The sequence below is a fragment of the Acinonyx jubatus genome, chromosome X, assembly GCF_027475565.1.
Source record: "Acinonyx jubatus isolate Ajub_Pintada_27869175 chromosome X, VMU_Ajub_asm_v1.0, whole genome shotgun sequence".
NCBI classification, from domain to species: Eukaryota; Metazoa; Chordata; class Mammalia; order Carnivora; family Felidae; genus Acinonyx; species Acinonyx jubatus.
The window spans coordinates 93,488,910-93,508,418 of NC_069389.1; positions in this window are offsets into that span (position 1 = coordinate 93,488,910).

Sequence of the window (19,509 nt, forward strand, 5' to 3'; positions counted from 1 at the left end):
GCAGAGAAGATAAAAGGGGTAGGAACAGGGCCTCATGCCTATTTCACAAAGAAGCCCCTTTCTGGCCTTCCAAAACGGGAGAACTCTTCCCGTGTCATTGGCTGCAAGTTCACATAAACAGACGCGGACAAGAAAGGGGAAGGATGGAAGTATGAAGACCAGATCTTTCCAAAGGGTAGATCACAAACAGGGGACATCAGGAGCCCAAAGCCTACAGCACCAGGATTGGAAATAAGAAACCTTTCACACACACATGAGCCATGGCCACCAACTTGTCACGTGGCCACGGGCAAGTCAGTGATATTTTCACCAGGCCCACAGTTCCCTGGCTCCTGTCTGCCACTGAGGCCACCTGCACGCTTGCAGCCCACCTCGTTCGGGACGTCTTCTCGGAGAAGCTTCCGCCTGGGTCGTCGGTGATGCCTGAAATAATACCACACGAGGGTGGGTGTGGCCTGAAGCGTGCGCTCACTCCACCCCGCTGCCTGGGTGGATGGGTATTAAAGAAATGACGGTCTCCCCAGCAGCCCTGCTTAATAGACTGTTCCCTCCCATCTCTGTCTTATTTGTCCAAGAAAATAAGGTTGCACGACGTCTCACGGACTCGACGATGAAGCCAAGGCTGAAGGTTAAAGACTCTCAGAGAAGACAGAATGGAAGGCAAAGCGTTCAACGTCAAAATACCCCACGATGTGTCTATCCGTGCGGTTGTTTCCAAGATACCAAACGGACTTAAGGAGCAAACCGAAAACCCAGAAAACCTAGTAAGAAGTGACACCTTTGCTACCTAATGGGGGGAAAAATCAAAGAGTTCTTATTTTCCCTCTACGCTCTAACTGCAGGCCGTGTAGAGGAAAGGCTCTAAAGCAAATTCTATGTTTTCTAATCTGCCCTGTAGCCTTCTCTAATGCTCTCCGGAACTCCCAAAAGGCTCATGGGCCACCCAATGCCCCCCCTACAGGTTTATAAGCTGATACCCCGTTCCTCTTAAGATTACTTTTCCAATCATGCACATCACCTGAAGCACTTGTTTGAAATATAGGTTCCCAAGCCTATGCCCTAGAGATTCTGTTTTCGATAGTTTAACAAATACCCCCCCAGATTCTTTGATCAGACAAGTTGGAAAGCCCTTGCCCTAAGGTCTTCTAGATCCTTGCTAGTCAAAACGCGTGATGTAGCAAGGGCATCACCTAAGCACTTATTAGAAATGCAGATTCTCGGGGCGCCTGGGTGGCTCAGTCGGTTCAGCGTCCGACTTTGGCGCGGGTCATGATCTCGTGGTCCGTGAGTTCGAGCCCCGCGTCGGGCTCTGTGCTGACTGCTCGGAGCCTGGAGCCTGCTTCGGATTCTGTGTCTCCCTCTCTTTCTGGCCCTTCCTCTCTCTCTCTCTCTCTCTCTCTCTCTCTCTCTCAAAAACAAATAGACATTAAAAAAAAATTTTTTTAAGAAATGCAGATTCTCAGGTCTTGTCCAGTCCCATCATCTTTTTTTCGTGAAAGTTTTTTTAAAAAAAGAGAAAGATTGTGAGTGGTGGAGAGGGATAAAGGGACAGACAGAATTTTAAGCAGGCTCCATACTCAGCACAGCGCCCCTAAAGATTTTACTTATTTTTTATTTTTTTAATTTTTTTTAACGTTCATTTATTATTGAGAGGCAGAGAGACACAGAGCGTGAGCAGGGGAGGGGCAGAGAGGGAGGGAGACCCAGAATCCGAAGCAGGCTCCAGGCTCTGAGCTGTCAGCACAGAGCCCGACACGGGGCTCGAACTCACGGACTGTGAGATCGTGACCTGAGCCAAAGTCAGACGCTTGACCGACTGAGCCACCCAGGCGCCCTACCATTTTATTTTTAAGTAATCTGTACCCCCAGCGTGGTGCTTCCACTTCTAACCCTGAGATCAAGAGTACCGTGCTCCAGCGACTGAGGCAGCCAGGCGCCCCACCCCAGAATCTGTCTTTAAACAAGATCCCTAGATGATCATTACATTTGAGAAACATCATGGGCTTTTTTTTGTTAATGTACTTATTTTGAGAGAGAGAGAGAGAGAGAGAGAGAGAGAGAGCAAGTGGGGGAGGGACAGAGAGAGGGAGAGAATCCCAAGCAGGCTCCACGTGGTCAGGAGCACAGAGCCCCGACGTGGGGCTGGCACTCGCGAACCACGAGGTCATGATCTGAGCCAAAATCAAGAGTTGGACAGTTAACCAACTGAGCCGCCCAGGCACCCAGAGAAGCCTTGGTTTGCTTTTTTTTTTTTTAATGTTATTTTTTAGGGAGAGAGTGCGAGTGGCGGAGGGGCAGAGAGAGAGGGGAAGGACAGAGGATCCGAAGCAGACTCTGTGCCAACAGCAGAGAGCCGGATGCAGGGCTTGAATGCATGAACTGCGAGATTATGACCTGAACCGCAGTGGGACACAACCAACTAACCCGCCCAGCCCCCTACCCTGAGAAGCACTGTTTTTAGATGCGTGAGTCATCTGGGAACCTACTACTCCCTTATCATACTTCACTGCGAATTACGTTAAGGGCGAATTCCTCCAATTCCCTTAATCATTCAACTAACCTTTGGGCATCTCCTCCGTGTCTGAGCACTGTGTTGGGCACCAATATTTGTATTGTGTAGAGAAGGCCTGAAACCAGACGAATCCATCTTCAATAGCGGAATACCAGGCTCTGGGACAGGCTCACGAGGACGCTATTTTGGGGGTAGAGTGCGACCATGTCCAAATCACAGCATTTAAGGGACCACTTACACTACCTATGCATAAGGGCGGCGTGGACGAAGGAATCCAAGCCCTGACCAAATTCTACCCCTACGATCCCAACTCTGTCCCTGCTCTGCTTTACCCAAGAGATCAGCGAAAGCCGCTTTTGAGCATAGGTGTATACACAGCGTCGATGAGAAGCTCCCTTGGAGAAAAGACCAGCCCTGGGAAAATGACTGTGACCGGAGCGTCGGCAGAAGCAGCATACGCAGGGAGATAAAGCAGGAGACCACTCCAGAGAAGTCAGGGGTGTTTGCGCCACCAGACGGGGCCAACGTCGAAGCCAGGAGGCAACGGGGTCGTGGCTTTGCTCCAAGAAGCAACTCTCACACTGGCTCTGGCCTCTTTTGAGACCACTGCAGCCCACGGTTACAGAAGTATTTCCTTCCTTTGTTACAGCACAGCATACGCTCCCAAAATTCCAACCCACTGACATTTACGGTTGGATGGTGGGGCGTCGGAGGGCAAATATCCGACAGGTCCTGCTGATGAGATTCTTTCCCAGATAAAGACAACAGGTTAACACAGATTTTTGTTTGCTTTTTTCTTTTAGTTTAAAGAGAGAACGTGTGCGTGCGAGCATGAGTGGAGAAAGGGCAGAGGGAGGGAGTGGGGGGGAGAGAGAGAGAGACAGAGACAGAGAGAGAGAGAGAGAGAGAGAGAGAGAGAGAGAGAGAGAGAGAATCTCAAGCAGGCTCTATGCCCAGCGCAGAGCCGGATGCGGGGATCAATCCCACAGCCCTGGGATCATGACCTGAGCGGAAATCAAGAGTCGGATGCTCAACCGACAGAGCCACCGAGGCGCGCCATCGGGTGACAAAGATTTTAATCTTGCTTTGTGATCTTAAGTAACTTAACAGGGGAAACAAACACTCGATTTACCGGCGATTTAAATATTTGTAGCGATACAGGTATCTTAATAGCTAAGTAAACCAAGTTATCCTTTGAGGTTCCATGAATAAATTATAAGAAGTCTGGTGGGGGGGGAGTGGGGTGGTCATCAAATTTATGCCAAGATATCCAAAAACTGAAAAATCTCTAGCACGAGGAGAAAAAGCCTCCAACTTACATGAAAGCTTTCAGACACAGCAATGAAAAAATGGTCCCATTTCATTCCTTTGACATGTAAACAGATTTTCAGACAGTAGTTTCATTACACAGATTTTCTTTATCACAGACAAAAGGGTTTGAATGTGGAAGGATAGGGTTTTTTTTTTTTTTCCCCATCTCATTTTTACCAAGTCAATTCTTGGTAATCCATTTAGCATAGAAAAACGGAAACCCAGGGGCGCCTGGGTGGCTCGGTCGGTTAAGCGTCCGACTTCGGCTCAGGTCATGATGTCATGGTCCGTGGGTTCGAGCCCCGCATCGGGCTCTGTGCTGACCACTCAGAGCCTGGAGCCTGTTTCGGATTCTGGGTCTCCCTCTCTCTGTGACCCTCCCCCGTTCATGCTCTGTCTCTCTCTGTCTCAAAAATCAATAAACGTTAAAAAAAAAAATTTTTTTTTTAAAAAAAAGAAAAACGGAAACCCAGTGGGGACCAAACTGGTCCATACTGTGTTACCTTTCACTGTTGTTGCATACACCGTTTAGGAAATTTCCATGTTCAATACAATATTTAAAAAATAAACAGCGTCAGAGTCACCTGGGTGTCTCAGTCGATTAAGCTTTTGACTCTTGGTTTCGGCTCAGATCGTGATGTCACAGTCTGTGGGTTCGAGCCCCATGTCAGACTCTAAGCTCACAACGCAGAGCCTGCTTGGGATTCTCTCTCTCCCTGTCTGCCCGCCCCACCCCTCAAAATAAGTAAACAAACATTAAAACAAAAAAGAAATAGGTCAATAAAAGTAATCTTAAACAACAAAATACACACTGTGTTTCCTTGATGTCTGCAGCCGCATTGTTGGTTTGGGAGCCCGGTGTTAACAATGTGGAAGCATCCCTCCCAACCTTTAAGGAATCTGGTCACCCAATGTCAGACTTGAACTCATGACTCTGAGGTCAAAGGTCACGAGCTCTGCCCACTGAGCCAGACCGGGAGGGAGGGGGGGCCCTTTCGTTGAGGATGTGAGGCCTAGAAATCAGGTGGACAGGCTGGCTGGGTTCTGGTCTGGGGATCCGCACGGAAAGAATTCTGGCAGGAACTGCTCCAGCTTGAAGAGTGGCCAAGGCAGGAGAAATGGGACGCCTCAGCGGCGTGGGAGCCTCGAGCCCGGACCCGGCCAGCCCTCGGGAAGCCAGTTGTTGTTCCGTGCTACCGCCTGAAAAGTACAAAAGGCCACCCGGTCTGTATTTCAAACGCTTTTTGGACCTGTCGCCATGTCCGCCTCCCCTGTCCCCTCTCCCTGCCCCTCCCCTGCTCGCTCACTCTCTCAAAATAAACTTTAGAGGGGCGCCTGGGTGGCTCAGTCGGTTAAGCGGCCGACTTCGGCTCAGGTCATGATCTCGCGGTCCATGAGTTCGAGCCCCGCGTCGGGCTCTGGGCTGACAGCTCGGAGCCTGGAGCCTGTTTCAGATTCTGTGTCTCCCTCTCTCTCTCTGCCCCTCCCCTGTTCATGCTCTGTCTCTCTCTGTCTCAAAAATAAACGTTAAATAAATAAATAAACAAACAAACAAACAAACTTTAGAGGAAAAAAAAGAAAGAAAATGCGATACGTAATCTATACCAAGACTTCAATACTACCTAAGATGAAGTGGCCTAAGTAAACAATGGCTCTAACTCACGTTGAATATTTCTTGAGAGTTACAAACGTATAGGAATAGAGAGAGAGAGAGGGAGAGAGAGAGAGAGCTCCTGTACGTGGTTCTAGCATTTTAAAGCCGCGGCACAGCTTATCATGAAACGCCCTTTCAAATAGCTTTCATTCAACCGTTGATAACACCCACTGGCAGGTCAGACCTGTAATTGTGAGTTTACAACCCTTCTAAAAAAGTCCGATTTTCCTTTGCAAGTTTCTGGCCTCTAAATGCTCCCTCCTGGTTAGCAGGAAGAAAAGGGGGGGGGGACACAGGGAGACGATTACGGTCATACCCTGCACATGTTCACAGCGTGCCTCCGGTGACTTTTAGTTGGCATTAACACATGGTTGGTTTCCTTAGAAACTTATGTAACAGACTTAATGCTTCCTCCAGTTCCGTTTAACTTTAAGGGGCCGTGTCCCTTTTATCTGAACAATTTAAAAAAATACTGAAGGGGCATACTAGGGCTTTCCAACAGCAGGAAAACTGTAGGCAGCTTTTCTACAGCCCCGTTTATGACAAGCTGTACGTGCAAAGAGGTGTTTATGTGTGTATGTGTTGGTATAAACAAAAACATACACATGTGGAAGAGAAATCCTAACTTAAAGCATTCTTTAGGATTCTTTGACACAACCTGAAAATTATATCACAGATAGAATTATATAACATGCTTACTCCCATGGGATTATATAAATACTGGCGGGATAAAGCGATTCTTCGGTAAATCCAGGGATCTTGAGTTCTACACACTGTCTGAATTTACTGACCAACTCCTTCTTTTTAATGTTTCTTGATTTATTTTTAATTTTTTTTTATGTTTCTTTATTTTTGACAGAGAGAGAGAGACAGAGCATGAGCGGGGGAGGGGCCGAGAGAGAGGGAGACACAGAATCGGAAGCAGGCTCCAGGCTCCGAGCTGTCAGCACAGAGCCCGACGCGGGGCTCGAACTCACGGACCGCAAGATCGTGACCCGAGCCGAAGTCGGACGCTCAACCGACTGAGCCACCCAGGCGCCCCTGTGTATTTACTTATTTTGCGAGGCTTCAGCTCATGAACCTTGAGATCATGACCCGAGCCAAATCAAGACTAGGACGCTTAACCAACTGAGCCACCCAGGCGCCCCTCTGGGGACCAACTTCTTAAACTTTTCCTCCTTAAAATCCCTCTCCTTCCATGCTGTTGATGATACCACACTGTCTTCATTATCCCATCTTTTCAACCATAGCTTTCTCTTTTCACCCCAGTCAGGGCTACATCTTACACTCACTCTACATATTTTATAGTCTACCTCGCACGCGCACGCCCAATATATCTGAAATCAAACTCCTCTTTTTCCATAAATAAGCACCCCTTCTAGCCTTCTCTCTCATCTGTCAGTGGCACCATCACTCTCCTGGGCTCAAAATCTTGGTATATTGATTGATTCCGTTCTCTTCTTCCCCCGGGAGCTGTGAATCAGAAAGTGCTCAGAAAACACCGATTTATTTAACAAATCTTTATTGAGTGCCAACCCTACCAAGGGTCGGGACGCCTGGGTGGTTCAGTCAGGTAAGCGTCCGACGCTTGATTTCGGCTCAGGTCATGATCTCACGGTGTGTGAGTTCAAGTCCTGCATCGGGCTCTGCGATCAGAGCACAGATCCTGCTTGGAATTCTCTGTCTCCCTCTCTCTCTCTGCCCCCTACCTGCTCGCGTGCTCGCTCCCTCTCTCACTCTCTCTCAAAAGTCAATAAATAGACATTTAAAGAAAATTAGCTGGGTCATTTCTACTTTTTCTCCCATTTAGAAACAATGTCCGAATCTTCATGTTTCAATAATGTAGTAGACTAGGAACCCCCAAAAGCCATCCTGCTATATAATATCCAGAAGTGAGGAATTTTATTTAAAAGTCAGGCTTATAAACGCTTACCTGAACTCGTGTGAAAGTAAGGAAAAAAAAAATCACCAAAGACCAAAAATAAAGAGGAACCTGAAAACCAGGGCAGTGAGCATATGACCTCATACTGGCACAGCCATAAAGGTATCTAGAGTCTTGAATTTTCATAGTCACCTACATACAGAAGATAAGGTCATGGCTCATACAAGTAAAGGAGTTGAAAATGAGGCCTGAGGATAAACCTGGCACCCTAAAAACATTATACTTTCATCAAAAAGATAGACAAGAGAAAAAGGGGGCTCGGGCTCTGTGCCGACAGCTCAGAGCCTGGCGCCTGCTTCAGATTCTGTGCCTCCCTCCCTCCCTGCCCCTCCCCTGCTCACGCTCTCTTTCTCTCTCAAAAATAAACATTAAAAAAATTAAAAAAAAAAAGTTATCAAGCTGAATGATAAGCACCAGAGAAATCTCACGAAAGTAGTTTCACAGAAAGAAATTCAAAGAAAAACACATCCCCTTCCTCCTTGATCACAAAGCATACGACTGCCACCTTCACACAGCAAAAGAGCAGCTCTTTCTGCCCACGGGTCCTGTCCCCAAGCTACTCGAATAAAGTAAGTTGCACCGTAAAATACCTCAAGAATTGTTTCTCGACCGTCGCACTCAACGATCCCACGACAGGCTTATGGTCACCTTCGCCAAAAATGCAAGAGAAACCACGGGCAAACTAACATAATAAGCACTCATGACAAGAGAAATATAAAATGTGGATGGAAAGGCAAAGTAACTAGAATAGTAAAACCAATTATTCAAAGAACAGTGTTGGAGGCCTCACATAGAAGACTTATCATAAATCTACAGGAATTAAGACAGCATGGTATTGGAGAAAGCCACCCAAATAAATGGAAGAGTGGACAGTCTAAAAAGAGTCCTGTGCAGGGACAACTAAACATCCACACGATAAATGATAAACTTGGACCTCTACTCATGCCATACAGAAAAATGCAAAATAGCCCACAGAACTAAATATAAGAGCTTATATATAAAATTCTTAGAAGAAAATAGTAGGAAATCTTCATGATTCAGTTGGACAACAATTTCTTGCACAAAGTGCACAATTAAAAGGTTGCGTAAATAAAAGGGTCATTGAATTTCACCAAAATTTCTTCTTTTTTTTTTTTTTAAATATTTTAAGTAACCTCTACACCCAACAGGGGGCTCCAACCTACAACCCCGAGGTCAAGAGTCTCATGCTCTACCAACTGAATCCAGCCAGGCACCCCTCATCAAAATTTTATATTTTGGGGGCCACCTGGGTGGCTCAGTCAGTTAAGCATCCGACTGCGGCTCAGGTCATGATCTCACGGTTCGTCAGTTTGAGCCCCGCATCTGGCTGTCTGTTGTCAGCACAGAGCCAGCTTTGGATCCTCTGTCCCCGTCTCTCTGCTACTCCCCCGCGTGAGCACGTGTGCTCTCTCGCTCTCAAAAAAAAAAAAAAATTAAAGTTTTCTGTTTCGAAGAATACCTTCAGGGAGCCTGGGTGGCTGAGTTGGTTAAGTGTCCAACACCTGACTTCGGCTCAGGTCAAGACCACGTGGTTTACGGGGCGCCTGGGTGGCGCAGTCGGTTAAGCGTCCGACTTCAGCCAGGTCACAATCTCCCGGTCCGTGAGTTCGAGCCCCGCGTTGGGCTCTGGGCTGATGGCTCAGAGCCTGGAGCCTGTTTCCGATTCTGTGTCTCCCTCTCTCTCTGCCCCTCCCCCGTTCATGCTCTGTCTGTCTCTCTCTGTCCCAAAAATAAATAAACGTTAAAAAAAAAAAAAAAAGACCACGTGGTTTAGGAGTTCAAGCACGGCTTGAACGTGTCTGCGCTGACAGCGTTGGAGCCTGCTTGGGATTCTGTCTCTCCCTCGCTCTTTGCCCATCTCCCACTTGCTCTCCATCTCTATCTCAAAATAAATAAAAATTTTAAGAAACTTAAAAAAAAAAAAAAAAAAAAGAATGCCTTCAAGGAAGTGATGCCTCCAACACACTGGGAATAATATTTGCAAGCCAGAATTCTTACAATTAAACAGAAAACCAATACGCCAATTAAAAACGAGTAAGGAATTTGCATAGATACACGAATGGCCAAAAAGCCCTCGAAAAGACGCGCAACGGGGTTAGTCATTTGGGACGTGCAAATCAAAAGCTCAATGAGATACCACTTCGCAAGCAGAAAAATGGCTATTAATAAAAAGCCAGAGTGTAACATTAGAATCGTCTTCTATTGCTGGCGGGCGTGTAGAATGAGGCCGCCACTTTGGAAAATGGTTTGGAAGTTCCGCAAGAAGTTAGACATGGTTCCCACATGACCCAGCCACACCACTTGGAGGTATCTGGAAGCAAGATACGCTGTCCACACAAAAGCCTGCACATGAATATACATAGTAGCATTATTCACAGTAAGCCAAAAACACGGAAGCAACCCAGGCGTTCGTTCGTCAACTGATAAATGGATAATCAAATTGTTTTATGTCCATGCAAGGGAATACTCTTCTTCAGTAAGAAAGAGTGGAGTGCGGATAAATGCTACAACATGCGTGATCCTTGACAATATTAGGCTATGTGGGGGAAAAAAAAAAAAAAAAACCAGTCCCAAAAGACCATGTGTCGTATGATCGTACTTAGGAGATATGCCCAGAAGAGGAAAATCGGCAGAGACACAAAGTAGAATGGTAACTGCCTACAGGTGATTGACTGCCAGGGAGCACCAGGTTTCTTTCTCTTTAAGGTGATGGAAAGGTTCTAAAGTTATATTGTGATGGTTGCACAACTCTTTTTTGTTAAGTGCATTTATTTATTTTGAGAGAAAGTCAGAGCGTGAGCAGGGGAGGAAGAGAGAGACTCCCACGCAGGGTGTGCGCAGAGAGCCCGATGCAGGGCTTGAACCCGTGAACTGTGAGATCCTGACCTGAGCCAAAATCAAGAGTCAGACACCTAACCCACCGAGCCACTCAGGGGCCCCAGTTGCACAACCCTTTGAAGTAAAAACCACTGACTTGCTCACTTACAACAGGTGCATTTTGTGTTGCACGAGTTACAGCTCAGTAAAAGCTCTTTGATACAAAAATGCAAAATAGCCCCACACAGCACAGTCAGTTGATTCTTGACAATGGTGCAAAAGCAATTGAATAGATGATAGTCTTTTCCACAGTGCTGGAAACTGCGGGTATCCGTAGGCCAAAAAGTGAGCTTAACTCCATACCACGCGTTCTGTCCCAAAATTAATTCAAAATGGATCATGGGCCTACATGTAAAACAAAACTTGGAAACATAGGATAAAAGTTTTGTGATCCTGGGTGGAGCAAAGAGCCTTGAGACACGACACAAAGAGAATGATCCATAAACGAAAGCACTGATAAACTTGACTTCGTCAAAACTCAAAATGCTTGGCCTATAAAACACACAATATTTTATCAGACTTTACCAAAGACAATATACAGATGGCAAATTAAGTATACAAAGACATGTTTTAACAATTTTCGTTAAAGGGACGCCCGGGTGGCTCAGTCGGTTAAGCGCCCAACTTCAGCTCCGGTCGTGATCTCCCGGTTTGTGGGTTCGAGCCCCACATCGGGCTCTGGGCTGACAGCTCAGAGCCTGGCGCCTGCTTCGGATTCTGTGTCTCCCTCTCTCTCTGCCCCGCCCCCGCTTGCGCTCTGTTTCTGTCTCTCTTTCAAAAATAAACAAACGTTAAAAAAAAATTTTTTTTTAAATCAAAATATTAAGGAAAAAAAAACAACGGTCATTAAGCAAATGCAAATTAAAACCACAGTGAAATATCTCGACTCCATTGCAATGGAGCAACTGAAATTCTTAGCATATTACTGGGAAGAATGCAAAACGGCCCATTCTCTTTGGTAAATGGGTTATCAGTTTCTTATAAAGTTAAACATATTTATCCCAAGCCCTAGATACCTATCGAAAAAAAGGAAAACTGAAGTTGCCCACACAATATTGGATTTGAATGTTCACAGCAGCTTTATTCGTAATCACCAGAAACTGGAAACACTCAAATGTCACGCAAGTGGTGAATGAATGGATTGTAGTATATCCATGCAATAGAATTCTAGTCAGCAAGAAAACCTGATGCCATGAATATATGCAACAATATGGATAAATCTTACACTCATGGCTAAGTGAAAGGACCCCGACACCAAAGGACGAATACAGTGTGATTGCAGCTACACGCTTTTCTGCGAACAGCAAAACTGGAAGAGATCCAGAACAGGTAAGGGATTTCCAGGTACACACGAAGAGGTGACGAGAAAGGGGCATTCTTCTACAGTAGCAAGCAAAAATTAGAAAACAAATGTTTAGAGGCGCCTGGCTGGCTCAGGAGGTAGAGCGTGTGACTTTTTAAAAAAATTTTTTTTAATGTTTTTTATTTATTTTTTGAGAGCCAGAGACAGAGTGTGAGTGGGGGAGGGGCAGAGAGAGAGGGAGACACAGAATCCGAAGCAGGCTCCAGGCTCCGAGCCGTCAGCACAGAGCCCGATGCGGGGCTCAAACCCACGAATTGTGAGATCATGACCTGAGCCGAAGCCTGAGGCTTAACCGACGGGCCACCCAGGCGCCCCGTGTGACTCTTGATCTTGGGGTTTGTGGTCTCGAGCCCCACCTCAGGGGTAGAGATTACTTAAAATTAAAAAAAAAATTTTTTTAATCTCAAGTACCTATAAATAACATACTTTTCTGGAAGAAATTGTAAAACGTCACTGACAGTACGTAAGACTTTCACAAGTGAATAAATAAAACAGGACCGTGGATGGTAAATTCCCCTTAACAGCATATATAGTTCCAATCAAAATGGGTTTTCGTGGAACTTAATAAGCTGATCCCAAAATTCACACGAAAGGGCAGAGGTCCAAGGCAATTTTAGAGGAAAACAAAGTGGAGAGAGTCATTCTCACAAATACCAAACTTAGTTTTTAAAGCTTTAGTAATCAAAACACTGAGATGTTGTCATAGTGATGGACCAATGGAACAGAACATGGAACACAGAAACAAACCCACACTCTATGGGAACCTGATGCAGAAGGAAGGTTCTATCACAAATAAATGGAATATGGGGGACTATTCAATAAACAGCACGGAGACCACTGGTGCATTCTATGGAGAAAATTTTTTCATTAGATCCCCACATGCAACAACGTTCATAAAAGTAGATGGCCACCGGATTAAAATCTTCAATGTTAAAAGAAACTTAACACTGGGCAATGAAAATTTTGCAGAACATTTTTAAGATTTGGGGGTATCAATCTTTTTTCCCCCCAGTGTTTATTTTAGAGAGAAAGAGAGACAGAGCGCACGCAAGCAGGGAGAGGCAAAGAGAGGGGGTGACAGAGGAGCCAAAACAGGCTCCTCGCTGTCAGAAGCAAGCCAGATGCACGACCTTAGCTGAAGTCGAAGGACTGAGCCACCTAGGTGCCCCTGGGGGCATGAAAGTTTTTTTTTTTTTAATGTTTCTTTATTTTTGAGACAGAGACAGAGCGCGAGTGGGGGAGGGGCAGAGAGAGAGGGAGACACAGAATCCGAAGCAGGCTCCAGGCTCTGAGCCGTCAGCACAGAGCGCGACGCGGGGCTCGAACCCACGAGCCGTGAGATCATGAACTGGGCCAGAGTCGGACGCTTAACCGACCGAGCCACCCAGGCGCCCCTGAAAGTTTTCTTAAACAAGACACAAGAAAGCCCACATCATAATGGAACCAATTATAAGTACAGCTACATTAAAAGTAAGTAGCGTTAAAAATATAAACCAACACGTACACAGTGAGAAGACAAGTTATAGAGCGGGTGAAACTGTTCTGCAACTTCTCCGTCCCAAAGGGCATCAGACATGAACACTGCACTTTCTGGGTGCTGACAGCTCAGAGCCTGGAGCCTGCTTTGGATTCTAGGTCTCCCTCTCTCTCTGCCCCTACCCTGCTCGCGCTCGGGCTCCTGTTCCCTCAAAGATAAACAAACGTTAAAAAAAATTGTTAAGAACAACAAAACAAACAAAAAAAAAAACCCTGCACTTGCCAATATGGTACCCACCAGCCACATGGGTCTGTTGAGCATTTGCAATGTGGGTGCTCCCAGCTGAGGTGTGCTATTAGTGTGAAATACTGTATTTTTAAGTTGTAACGTAGGGGCGCCTGGATGGCTCAGTCAGTTAAGCATCTGATGCCGGCTCAGGTCATGATCTCCCCCTTTGGGTTCAAGCCCCGCATCAGGCTCTGTGCTGACAGCTCGGAGCCTGGAACCTGCTTCGGATTCTGTGTCTCCCTCTCTCTCTGTCCCTCCTCTGCTTGTGCTCGCTCTCTCTCTCTCTCTCTCCCTCAAAAATAAATAAAATGTAAAAAAAAAAAAAAGTTAAACTCAAAAGGCCAATGATATATACAAAAAGGTACGCAACCTACCAATGAACAGGAAAATGTAAATTAAAACAATATTCATTAGATTGCAAAAGTTTGTAGCTGGACGTTAGCCAGTGTTTGCAAACATGTAGAAGACCTGGAAATCTGACACACGGACGTGTGCACTTCAGGAAAGGGAAGGATATAAATTGGTATCAGCACTTGGAATAATAATTTGGCAAAATCTCATGAAGTTGAGGATCAAGTTGCATTCCCTACTCTGTACGCTATAGAAACTCACACGAGGGCGCAGGAACACATACACAACAAACAGTGCCTACCACGATCTTGTTTATAATTGTGCAAAGCTGAAAACAAGTGTCCATCGACACAAGACTAGAAAACTATATAGCGGAACCTTCAGACAATGACCCGGTTGATATCCTTTCACTAAACTGAAGGAACGAGAGCAATGGTTCTCAAATGACGGTTCCCAACGGCCACCTAGGTGGCTCAGTCAGTTAAGTGTCCGACTTCGGCTCAGGTCACGATCTCAGTTTTTGAGAGCCGCAACGGGCTCTCTGCTGTCCGTCCAAAGCCCACTTTGGACCCCCCGCCCCGCACTCTCTCTGCTCCTCCCCCTCCAGCTCACTCTCTCTTTCAAAAATAAACAAAGAATCCCTTAAAAAAAAACAAAAAAAAAAACAACGTGGTCCCAGAAATTTGTCAGCCATGTAAATTCCTGGGACCTCCTCCACACGTTCTGGATCAAAGCCCTACAAGGCGGCAAGCTGTGGTTTAACAAGCCCTCGGGGTGGTTCAGACACATGCTTCAAGTTTGAGAACTACTCAGCTACAGCTGTGTCTGTTGACCAAATGAGTTTCAAAACTGAGGATGTCGTGCACGAGGTACCGCTTAGATCAAGTCAAACCCTTCTAAATAGCACTGCAATTGTTTGTAGATGCATTCATGGCAGTAACAATATGAAAATGGGCGTGGAGAGGATTACCACCCAACTCACGACAGTGCCTATGGAGTAGGCCAAGAGTCCAACGCCGTGTGGGACAGGAGAGGTTAAAACAGATTTGCACCACCTTTGTGATGTTTGATTTAAAGAGTGTGTAGGATGCTAGGATACGTACGTCTCGTAAATACATCTGTACGTACATCTTGGCACCACTGTTTAATTAATTCCTTAGACTAAGGTTGCGGAGGTAGTGGTGTCGAAACGCTTCTTTCGTTACGATTATTACCACCCCAGTCCCCATCTTCTTGGGAGAGGTGGTGACACTGCTCCTTACGGATAAATCTACTCGAATATGTACCCACATAACTCAGTACACATACTGCGATCTTCGGCTTCCCAAAACATCACTTTGTACGTATTATCTTCCGGTTTAGACAACCTCCGTGGTAGCCTAAATTGCTCACCTCATACGCAAGTTCCTCCAAAATACGCTTCCTGCTTGCTTCGATTGTATGGTGCCAGCGACATGTAACATCCTATATAAAGATCTCTCCTTGGGCCAAAGTAGTCTGTGCTCCCTAAACTTGCCACACACATCTCTGCCTCGTCTTTCCTCATTATTTATAATCCCCTTGGTTCCCAGACCTCTAAGTCTGGCTTGTACTCCCAAAGCTCTGGCCCGAGTTCCACTCACCAGTCCCGACTCCCATCATCCTGGAGCCTGTTAGATCTTCAGTTGCCCTCACTGACCATTTCCTTCTTTGACCTCTTCTAGCATCATCTGTGTCACTCACCTGGTGCCCAGCCACACCATCCTTTATTGTTTATTTTTATGTACCTATTCCCGATCAACCCGGCTAGACTATACTATTTCTCTAGTTACATTTCGTCTTGGTCCAGAAAGGATGCAAGGTGGTTCGACTGGACTGTAAACATCTCAAGGCACTGGTGCAGGTTCTTCCGGCACCAAGGGTAGTACTCCACAAATGACCAACATTAGAAACTCCATGAGAGGAAGAACCGTGGTATTTTGTAGCACTTATTACACACCCAATGACCATTTGTTGTTGAGTGACAGAATAAATGAACGGGCCTTATAATTTTGTTATAATGATCAATGATGCTTCCTGGTACCAAAGACTACTTGAGTTGTGGAGAATGAATGAGGCACCCAAACACATCAGAAACTCCACAGCCCACACCGTTAGCTCCCCCAAACTGTCGACGGTCTGCATAAATCTGCTGCGTGCCTCTTATTCCAACGCCAAGATCGATGGCTAACATTAATTGGCTGCTTGATGTGGACCGGGGCCGTGCGAAGCAATATTGCATGTAGGATAGAATCTTTAGGACGGTCCTGTGGGGCAGGCACTCGGATTATTCCAGATTACAGACGAGGAAACTCAAGCACCGAGAATATATAACCTGACCTACATGTCACAGTTTATGAACGGGCAAGTCACGACTTGGAAGCATGACATCCAAGTGAACACTCTTAAGGACACTGGGACCATATGGAAAAGATAATGATGGGTTCAAACAGGTACATGTGAAGAAGGTTAGTATCTGGTTCCAAATGAATCAAGTTAATGCATTCAATCGCTTGTTTGCAAACTGGTTTGTGTCTGTAAAAGAAAAGGAAACACTGACTGGGCTTCTACTCACATCAGGTGCTCTCACGTTCCCTATTGCGCTTGTCTGTATCTCCAACCCCAGCTTCGAGAAGGAGGGGGTCACCTTTGTTGCACAAAGTCCGCAACAGGCAGAGCTTGGTTTGGACTCCTAGTCTGGGTGTTTTACCCTAGTTGCTCATCTCTGACACATTCGGAGGTTATAAAGGCTTCCGTGTGCTATTGCTATACAACTCGAACGTCTCCTAACGCTCATTGTTGCAGTGTGTTATCTAATACCCTAGCAACCTACGTAAGGGGAAGAAAGTGCTAGCCCATGTAATATCCATAGACCATAACTTCCACGTTTTGGGCATCTAGTCAACGTCCCTATAACTCAATTAGCCTTCAGGACCATAAAATACCGATTTTCCGCAGATCCCAGGACAGGCCAACACGCAAATCAACGTCCAGTACATATTATTAGCTGTCAGACCTCTTTAGACCAGCTGAAGAAAAGGCGGTACCCATCAAGACCCTAATTCTATTTACTGTATATATCTTAGAATCAAAGTGATAGTTATTTGCAGCCTGGGACATCTTACAGATTTCGTGAAATATGACCTTTGGTGAAACGCTTTGTGGCTCACTGCCTTCTCTTCCTACATCTATTAAGGTATTTGTAGAACCATAATTACAGCCACTATATCTTGTTTATGCAATATTCAATTAGTAACATGGCACGCCATTTATCTCAATAATTATCTCACTAATTATTCTATTAAATCTAAATGAGTATTCTTAACTCAATCTATATGCTAGAAGTTTCTCCCCCATGCTGGGGTCCGTCATCTGTTTACAGAAGTAGCTCCCTCGGAGGCTACACAGCAAGCCAGCATGTAGGCAACTGAGGAGAACCAAGCTTTGTGGGTCTTACCCATTGTTTAGGCAGAAGAATTAGCCAGATGCTTTGCATACGAAAAATTACTCAGTGCGTGAGTCTGTCCGCTCACCCCCCACCTCCAAACTCATGCATATAGTACACGCCGTCCTAGCCAGGGCAGGAAAGAACTCAATCAAAGGAACGGAAACTAGTAGCCACTCAGACAGAGGGAGGAAAACGGGTTGGGTCTCTTTCTTACTGTCCCCCACTCACTGCACCATGCCTGCCAGACTTGTGGGAAGACAAAATCGAAGATATTTTTTTAAAAAAATTTTTTTAATGTTTTTATTTATTTTTGAGACAGAGAGAGACAGAGCATGAGCAGGGGAGGAGCGGTGGGGGGGGTGGGGGGGGTGGGGAACAGACTGGGAAGCAGGCTCCAGGCTCCGAGCTGTCAGCACAGAGCCCGACGCGGGGCTCGGACTCACACACCTTGAGACCGTGACCTGAGCCGAAGTCGGGCGCTTAACCGACTGAGCCACCCAGGCGCCCCCTCAAATCGAAGGTATTTTAGCTGCCTCAACGCTCCTATTCTGGACCAATGGTGCTGCGGTCCCCCATCTTCTATTAGTGGGGAAAGGAAATTGTACATGGAGACCGTACATTTCGTTCCCCGACAAATCGTTTTCTGTGGCGTTCTTCCGGCAAGCCTCCCAAACTCAAAAGAATCAGGAGCCCACGTGACGTTATGAAGCCAAACCGTGATGCATGTTCCCTCTCAGTGCCACGCCACGATCCTTCGTTCAATGGAGGGGTAACGTGCAGGAACTCGGGTGGTTGTGAGCCAGGGGTGGGGAAAGGCGCAATCTCCCGTCTCACTGCCACCTGCCGCGCACCTCGCCTCTGAAGATGGGGACGGAGGGAAGTACCGATTAATGCTCGCATCCATCATCTCCCCTATTTCAACCTCTAAAATAACTTGAAAGTTAGAGCTCGAGGCCGTCTGGAGACCCGCGGGGATCTAAGGAACAGTGGGAGATACTTGTGGTAAAGGTATTATTCCTTTTTTTATATGGTCAAAACGGGGGGGAGGGGGGAGAGGGAGGGAGGGAACATAGGAGGCCTGACAGGAGAGGCAAGTCATGGCCTGTCGAACCCACCCTGGGAGAACAGGTGTTTGCTCTCCGCATACGTGCTCTCTATATAAAAGAAGAAACGGGGGAAGATCTATTAAGTACCAGTAACAGTCCTTTCTTTAATGCCAGCAGTAATGGCCAGACCGTGAAATTACGCAGGTCTTTCAAGTATCATAAAAAGGATATTAAATTTACAGTCAAGTACAAATTAGAAGAGACTTTAGGGAGCACGGCTCCGAGCCCACCTGAGATGAAAGAACCTTTTACAGCACCCCCCCCCCCAGAAACGGGTCCTGTTGGCCACCGGGTCACTCTCCCCTCCGAGCCTCAGTTTCTCTATCTGTACAAAGCCATTGCCGGACCAGGCCGGTGGTTCTCAAAGTGTGCTGTATGAAACACCTGTATCAAAATCACCTGGGTGGCTCAGTCAAGTCAAGGGTCTGGACTCTTGATTTCAGTTCAGGCCACGATCGCATGGTTCGTGGGTTCGAGCCGCGCGTCGGCTTCTGTGCAGACAACGCGGAGCCTGCTTGGGATGCTCTCCCTCCCTCTTTCTCAGGCCCCTCGCCCCCCTTGATAAACAAGCCTTGTGATTCTTAAGTGCTAGGAAATGGAAAACTCTGAGGCTGGGGCCCAGGAATCTGTATTTTGAACACATCTCTTCCCCTTCACCCAAAACGGTCCGGGTCTGTACTTCACAAGTTACAAAAATGCCTCGCACCACGGTGATTAGGTTCAGATTGCTACTTCTTTCTAGACTGCACTTTTCCCTCCGACGTTTATCTGTAGGTGTCCTGCCGGTGTTTCTGGACTCAGGTCAAATTCCATCTCCTCGGTGATACCCTCCTTCGCTGAATTGAACAGATGTCAGCTCCCCCCAAGCCCAAGATGACATCTGTACCAGAATGATGCTGTACCAGAATACCACCAACTGGGTGGCTGATAAACAACAGAAATTCACCACCGCTCACAATGCTGGAGGCTGGAGACCAAGGTCAGGGTGCCGGCGCGGTCAGGTGAGCGCCCTCTTCTCAGCGCACCTTCGCACGGCGGAAGGGGCTAAGGAGCTCAGTGAGATCTCTTTTGCAAGAGTACTAATTCCGGGGCGCCTGGGTGGCTCAGCCGGTTAAGCGTCCAACCCTCGATTTCGGCTCAG